Consider the following 8,164-nt stretch of genomic DNA (forward strand, 5'->3'; position numbering starts at 1 on the left):
AACGTCAGACTTTGACTCAGGTCATGATCTCACAGTCATGAGTTTGAGCCTTGTGTCAGCTCTGTACTGGGAGCCTGGAGCCAGCTTCAAATTCTGTGTGTCCCTCTCTCTCTGCCCCTCCCCACTCATGGTCTCTCTGTCTCTCTTTCTCTCTTTGTCAAAAATAAGTAAACATTAAAAAATTTTTAAAAAGAAATTAAAAATAAAAAATACACTAAAATGTGTATATCCTACAGTGTTCTTGTGTGTGTTCTGTGGTTTTTTATCTTACCTGAAAAACAAGGATGATGCTGACATCTACATTAGGAAGTATTCATAAATTGAAATTTGTTATCTGAAGAATTAGTCATATCTGTAATAGTGCCCAAGACAGGGCCTTCAACATGGTGATGGGAAACAGATGTGCTGACATGAATGAAATGATGATGCTGAATGATTTTCATTCATTATTAGTCATTTCATTTATTATTAGGTGTGTCATATTTAGATTAGTTGCCAAATTATAGAATTATTCTCTTATCAGCTTTGTTACACTCTCATTCCTTGATGCCTGGAGCAGAATTCTTTAACATTTTTTATTTATTTTTGGGACAGAGAGAGACAGAGCATGAACGGGGGAGGGGCAGAGAGAGAGGGAGACACAGAATCGGAAACAGGCTCCAGGCTCCGAGCCATCAGCCCAGAGCCTGACGCGGGGCTCGAACTCACGGACCGCGAGATCGTGACCTGGCTGAAGTCGGACGCTTAACCGACTGCGCCACCCAGGCGCCCCTGGAGCAGAATTCTTAAAATGTGAAAAAGGTTCATGTGCTGGAGGAGGAAGAAAGACTTCCTCTATTTGTTCATCCAAATGGCTAATGTACTGAGACCAAGAGCTGGGAATCTAAAAACACTGCCTTCAATTTACACTAAGGAAAGCAACATTAAAATTACATTAAGCATGAACACCCCTGCTGAAGCAATTAAAAAACATTAAAAATTGTCAGGCAAACAGTTACCAACATAATGCAGCAAAAAGATTACATACCTGGAGTCTTGGATCAGGTTCTGGGTGTAGTCCTCGTAAGCCAGGAGATCTTGGGCAAGTCACTGGATGTTTCCAAGTTTCAGTGTCCTCTTCTGAAAAATGTAGATGTTAACCTCACAGGGCTGCTGTGAAGAGTAAATGTGACAATAAATTTAAGAACATTTTGTCAGTGCTATTCAAATAGTCTCATTTTAAAACTTATTGCTTTTAAAGCTGTGTAAATTGCAGGTTGCGACTCTTAAGAATTCTTTACCACATGTGGCAGGGTTCAGAGAGCATCATATGATGCTGATTCACAAATGTCAGCCACATCTAGCTTTGGGGCAGCTCTGGGAGTCTGTGGAGGTGAGCACTACCCTCCCCACATGCTGCTGCTGCTGCTGGGTTTCATCTGTTCTTCCTCCCATTTCTCTTCAAAATGCCACGGCCACCCCCATCAGTAGCACAGACCATACTTTGCACTTAAAGTGGATTCAATACTCTTTTTGTAGTTGACCTCCATGGTTAAGCACCAAGCATAATTAAGCTTCCATATGACAAAGTCTTGCAATTTCCAAAGAACTGACATGTACATTTGAAGATCAGTGTATTTGGAACTTGAGGACTACCTGCGCAATATTTTTTTCATGTACAGACCTGGCATGATTTTTTTCTAAATTAGATAAAGAATATTATGGGACGCCTGGGTGGCTCAGTCGGTTAAGCATCCGACTTCAGCTCAGGTCACGGTCCGTGAGTTCGAGCCCCGCGTCAGGCTCTGGGCTGATGGCCCAGAGCCTGGAGCCTGCTTCCGATTCTGTGTCTCCCTCTCTCTCTGCTCCTCCCCCGTTCATGCTGTGTCTCTCTCTGTCTCAAAAATAAATAAACGTTAAAAAAAAAAATTAAAAAAAAAAAAAAAGAATATTAGTAGCTAAAGGCAATACCCTGACTAATGTTTAAAGCTATGAACAATAGTAAAATCATAAATTGTGATTCCATTTATGCTTCTGCTGCCAAAGCTTAATCAGATTAGGAGTAGAACAGAGATTCCTCAATCTGATAAAAGTTACCTATAAAACAACCTACAGATAAACATGGTGAAATACCAAATATATACCCCCTAAGTCAAGAAAAAGACCAAGATGTTCACTCATATCACATTCTACTCAATCTTGTAGTGGAGGTCCTAACAGTACAGAAAGTCAAGAAAAAGAAATGAAAATTATAAAGGTCAAAAAGGAAGAATTAAAGGTATCTTTATTTGTAGATGGCAATTGTGTACATAAAAAATTCAAAGGAATTCATATGATGGAACTTTCTAAGGAACTGAAAATGTTATATATTTTTATCTAGATGGTTGATTACATGGGTATATACTCATATAAAAAGTCACTCAGCTGTCCACTTAAGATTTATGAATTTTACTTTATATAAATTATACCTCAAAATAAGCTATAAGGATTTAAAGATAATTTACATTTATCTATAACACTGATACTTTAAAAAAAATTTTTTTTAACGTTTATTTATTTTTGAGACAGAGAGAGACAGAGCATGAACAGGGGAGGGTCAGAGAGAGAGGGAGACACAGAATCTGAAATAGGTTCCAGGCTCTGAGCTGTCAGCACAGAGCCTGACGTGGGGCTTGAACTCACGGACCGCGAGATCATGACCTGAGCCGAAGTCGGACGCTTGCTTAACAGACTGAGCCACCCAGGCACCCCTCACTGATACTTTTTAAAAATGTTGATTTATTTTGAGAGAGAGAGAGAGAGGGCAAGCACGTGCAAGCAAGGGAGGGGCAGACAGAGGGAGAGAATTCTTAGCAGGCTCCGTGCTGTCAGCAAGAAGCCCAATTTGGGGCTCGAGCTCATGAACCGTGAGATCATAACCTGGCCAAAATCAAGAGTTGGATGCCTAACTGACTGAACTACCCAGGCACCCCATATAACCAATGATATTTTAAAAACAGGCCTGCAAATTATTTGACACTCTTCTCTTCAACATGTGGAGCTTAATTCCTTGCCCCTGCAATGTGGATAGGACATGGTGACTCACTTCTAATGAACAGAAGTGATGCTGTGTTGATGTCCAATTCTAGGTCATAAAAAGATGTAGGTTCCACTAACTTCTCTCTCTTAGAATCTGTTTGCTCTGTAGGGAGCCAGCCATTATGTTATGGAGACATTCAAGCAGCCTTGAGGAGAACACACATGGTGTGGAAATGAGGACTCAAACCAACAACCAGTACCAACTTGCCAGCATTGTGGATTGGCCAGTATGCACGTAGGTCTTCCAGCCTTTGAAACCATCAGATTCCTGAAGCCCTGATCTGCATTTTGACTACAACCTTGTGAGAGATCTGGAGGCAGAACCACTTGATTAAGCTGCTCCCACAAAACTGTAAGAGATATTAATGTTTATTGTTATTTTAAACCAGTAAATTTTGGGGTAATTTGTTATATAGCGATAGATAATATCTGTCTTCAGGGTTAGTGGTTACATTTGAAGGGTATACTTCACAACTATAAATGATTGAAATGTTTGTTTATATCTTATGTTCTAATCTGGAAAACCAGTATTGAGTGCTGTGTATAAGGCATTATTTAAATTAGAACATATTTAGGCCTGATAGTAAAAAGGGCTAGCAATAATACTATGTTATTAAATTTCTAGTTGTCTCTTCCCACTTTTGGACCCCCAATAAGTACAAAGTCTCCACATGTTCAGAATAGGTTTTCTATAGGGGTGATAGGTAAGAGAACAAATTACTGAGTAAGAATGAGAGCATCATAATAAAGTTATTTTGGGGGGAATTTTTCCATAGTAGCAAATCAAGGCACAAAAATGGAGGACCATACTTGGCAAAGTGAAATAATGAGAAAGAAGTAGAAGGAAACTGCCCCGTATTCAGGAAAACTTCTTAGCCTCTAACCAGTTGCATGTTGGGCTCATTATACTAATTTTGTTCTTACAAACGAGATTTCAAGTCCCTATAAATCATCTTGTTTATACTTTTGAAGCATCAAGAAGTCAGGTTGATACTCACTCAATGATAAATCTCTGGTTAGGACAATGCCTAACATCACCACAGCTGCTTCCCTAGCCAGCTACTTGTGCTTATGGGCCCCTCATCTTCAGCTTCCAGAGTTAGTTTGTTGTTGTTACAAGACACAAATCCTCCTACACACACTGAATGATCACACATAGCAATGCATGGCAATCATTCATTTTGCTTTTAGTGAACTAAGAAATTTAACTCTCAGCATGATGCTATGGTTTGTAGCCCCTTTGCAAAAGGGCTTTCAGATTAGCCCTTTTGGCATTAGCAGAAGAAAACTGCACAGATGTTTCCAACTCAGTGTGTCCGTCTTCAATGCCTCTTCTGCAGCCTTTCCATTCCATAATTTCAACAGTAAGTTTGTTAAATGAGCACTTCAAAATACATGATCATGAATAATTTTAAATGATTTAAACTGTAAGTACTAAGAGCAAATAAGCACTTGATGATGGATATTGTAAGAATTTCCCCTCAATAAATCATTAGTATTTTTCTCTACAACTACTTGTGGTTTTCTCAGAGCATTAATTTTTTCTGAAAAGCAAGGAAAAGTTAAAAGAACAGGAATAAATACCTGAACAAGCAGGGTGTTGTTCTCCTTGACCACAGGCATGTTCTTGGTGCCTTTTATACACACAATGTGTCCTTGTGTGAGAACACACACCTTAGGGAGAAAATGAACAGGTATGGATGGTAATATGCGGTGAGTGGAAATTGTTCTTAGGCTGACAAAGTTAAGATTCAACCATAAAACCCTTTATTTCAGGAAATACAAAAACAGAAGCTTTTTATATTAGGAGAGAATTTTATAAGTAGGAATCACAGTGGGAATTAATGCTTAATCATAATCATAGTAACAATAGTGATGGTAACTTCTAAAAATCATGAAAATAACATGCTCCCCATCCCCAAATTTGAAGACCTTTCTGCATTAAGTGGAAGTGAGACCATCTTACTTGAGTAAGATGAAGGAACTCTGGAAAGATTTCTTTGTTAAACAAAGGAACTTTGGAAAACATAAGATATGGAAGTAGATAATAAAGGATTGAGGGATGTAAGTACACATTGCTATGTTAATGAAGCTAAGTCACTCACATTCAGCTCCAGTTGGAGTTCTGACTGTGGACATGAAAAGAAATGAGCTGTGGCCAAGGGAAGAGGAGGTGAGGGTCACAGGGAGTGTGGTGCTGAGGAGAACACGAGGCAGAGGTGATGAAAGGCAGATTTGTAGATACAAAAAAAGGAAAACCTAATGGGGAGATGGGAGATGCCAGACTGAGGGACATTTTTGGTCACTGGAAACTTTGGCTCAGTGGTGCCAAGGCTGGACAGGGGTGGTGGTGGCAAAAGGACAGGTGTCAGAGGGTTTCAGTCTGTGACCTCAGGACAGGCGCCTCTCTCTCATCGCCTCCTCAGCCAAGAGCCCACGGGGTTATCTAAGCACGCTCTGATCTTGCAGTGGGAGCGTTATGCATTTCGTTCTTGCTTTGATCCGAGAGATTAGTGTGCTCTTTACCACGTTCTCCATGAAGAGGGTGGGGACAGTCAGGATTTAGAGGAAACCCCGGGGGACCCGCCTACCAGATGCTATGCCTGGAGGCAGAGAGCATTCTAGCTTTTCCCCCAAGATAAAGTGAAATGGCAGAAAGCCAGGACAGGAACCAGCTCCCAGCCTGTGTCTGCACAAGGACACTCTACAGTGGACTCAGAGCCTGGGGGACAGTTCTTGGGCCCAGAGCTTTTTAGGGTTTTGTGTGTTACCAGGCAGTCTTGATCACTATGTGATACCTCTTCTCAGACTTTTCATCAGCCAGTGAGTCAACACACATTGAAAAACCAGAGTGTACAATCAGTGCTAAGTGTTCAGTCATATTCAAGGGCTTTATAATCATAGGCTACATTTCTTTCTACTTTCTATGGCTTTGTCCAAGTGCACAGTGGCCAGAGAATCTTTGTTTATACCACTTCAAGGGTTCCATTATAATAGAAGTTGCCTCTGAAAGTGCAGCAGTTAATGTCATATAGAGCAAAATGAAATGAAAAGAAAAAGCCCCAACTGAGAGATATTGGACCAGCTGCTTGACCTCTGAATGTTTTCCCCTCATCTGTAAAATTAGGATACTGTTGTTGATGATGATGTTGATCCCTAGCTCCTGGTGTTATGAATAACACATAAAGTGTGAAGGGTAATGTGTGTGTCAGCTGTCCTTGCTGTAACTCAGGGTTGGAGTCCTTGGTCCCATGAAAGCCTAGATCTGCTATTTCTGGCCCACAGCAGGGCTTCCTGGAGGTGAGCATGACGAGTTTTCTGTGAACTTGGTGGGTGCAGACAACCTCAGGTTCCAAGGGAAGCCATCTCCAGACCCCACTGGTTGCCTGATGGATGGTAGGGGCTTCTGTGCAGATATTGTGGGGCAGGATCATGCTTAGTGTCTTGCAGACTTGTGCCAAATAAGCTCTACTTTACATTAGTTTTTAGAAATTACAAACTGCTGCAGAGCTCTAACACTAGACTCAGTTGTTTTAAAACCTCAATAAATAGAATGAAAGGAAAACACACTATTTAAAGACTACCATGTATTTTCTTTTTTTATGAGAGGTAAAGCCCAAATTAGTAATTTTTCTATTTGAGAAAAGGGAAAAAAAACCCAAAACAAAAAACCCTCTCCAAAGCTGAAGCCAAGATCCTACTCTGGAATGGAGTTTAAGACAATGCAGAATTTTATTGTTTTCTACAATAGTGCCAAGGTGGTCTTTACTGTGGGTAGAATTGCATTTCTTCATTGTTTCATTGATTCATTCATTCACTTACTCATTTAACTAGGATGCTCTGAGCTACTATGTGCCTACCACTCCTCTACGTCCTGAGTTCTGCCCTAATGGAGCTCACTCACAATCTAGTGAGGGGAGCAGACACCAATCAGACAATCATGTCACTCATGCTGGGTACTGTGCAGTCAAGGGGTTGTGTGACAAGGGATGGGCCTGGTCTTGGAAGGCTTCCCTGAATAAGTGACTCAAGCTAAGATCTGCAGGATGGGTCAGACTTGATAGTCAGAAGAGGGTGAGTACTCACTTCAGCAGCACATAGACTAGAACTGGAACAATACAGTGAAGATTAGCATAGTCCCTGTGTAAGACTGACATGCAACTAGTGACATGTTCTGTATTTTTGCATGACAACACAAATGTATTTAATGCTATTCAGCTGTATACTTAAAATGGTTGAAATGGTACATTTTATGTTGTGTCTATTTTACGATAATAAAACAGAGGGGGATGGTGTTGAGAAGGTTCTGCTGCAAGCAGAAGGAAGAGCTGGTAGACATGTCTAGTGAGACATTTGAGAGCAAAGCCAGCAAAGCTGGTCTGTCAAGATTTGAGGGAGGTGGTAGGTGGCCCAAGATGAAGGTGGAGTTGCAAGCAGAGGCATCAAACCTGAATATTGATGATCTGTGTCCTGAAACCAGTGGGAGATTGTGGAGACTTTCATCAGGGCAGTGATGTATTTGTATTTTAAAAAATTACCCTCGGGGTGCCTGGGTGGCTCAGTCAGTTGAACATCTGACTCTTGATTTCAGCTCAAGTCATGATCCCAGGGTCTATGGGACCGAACCAGAGTCGGGCTCTGCGCTGAGCCTGGAGCCTGCTTACAGCTCTTTCCCTCTCTCTCTGCTCTTCCCTTCCTGCTTGTGCTCTTTCTCTCTCAAATTGAAAAAAAATAAATAAATAAAAATCACCCTGGGCTAGGGTGGAGACCAAGCAGAGGGGCAGCAGATGAAGATGATCAGTTAGGGAGCTGTCAGAGTTTTTCAGGAGGGAGATACCCAATGCCAGTTGAACTAGGGCATTAGGGATGGAGAAAAGTGGATAGATTTGAGAAAATTCAGAGGGCATATGGCTGAACTCGATGGGTTGCTGAGAGGTGAGGGAAGGTGACCCAGGAGAGATTTCTGGTTTCTTGATAGATGGTGGTGCTGATGACTGGGACAGGAAGCACAGAGAGAAGGTGTTTGGAGAGGTGGATCACAGTTCTTGTTTTTGACATGATGAGTCTGTGGGCCTTAGGAGCTTTGCTGCTGCCAGTACAAGAGCTC

General features: G+C 41.3%; 1 non-coding gene across 1 annotated transcript; it reads left to right on the top strand.

Annotated features, from left to right (window-relative positions):
• Positions 1–7,135: 7,135 nt before the first annotated feature.
• LOC122233302 lies at positions 7,136–7,241 on the top strand. Its single transcript, XR_006210864.1, has one exon. It is a non-coding gene; the product is annotated as a U6 spliceosomal RNA (small nuclear RNA).
• Positions 7,242–8,164: the final 923 nt, after the last annotated feature.

This window comes from Panthera tigris, chromosome D4, assembly GCF_018350195.1.
Source record: "Panthera tigris isolate Pti1 chromosome D4, P.tigris_Pti1_mat1.1, whole genome shotgun sequence".
NCBI lineage: Eukaryota > Metazoa > Chordata > Mammalia > Carnivora > Felidae > Panthera > Panthera tigris.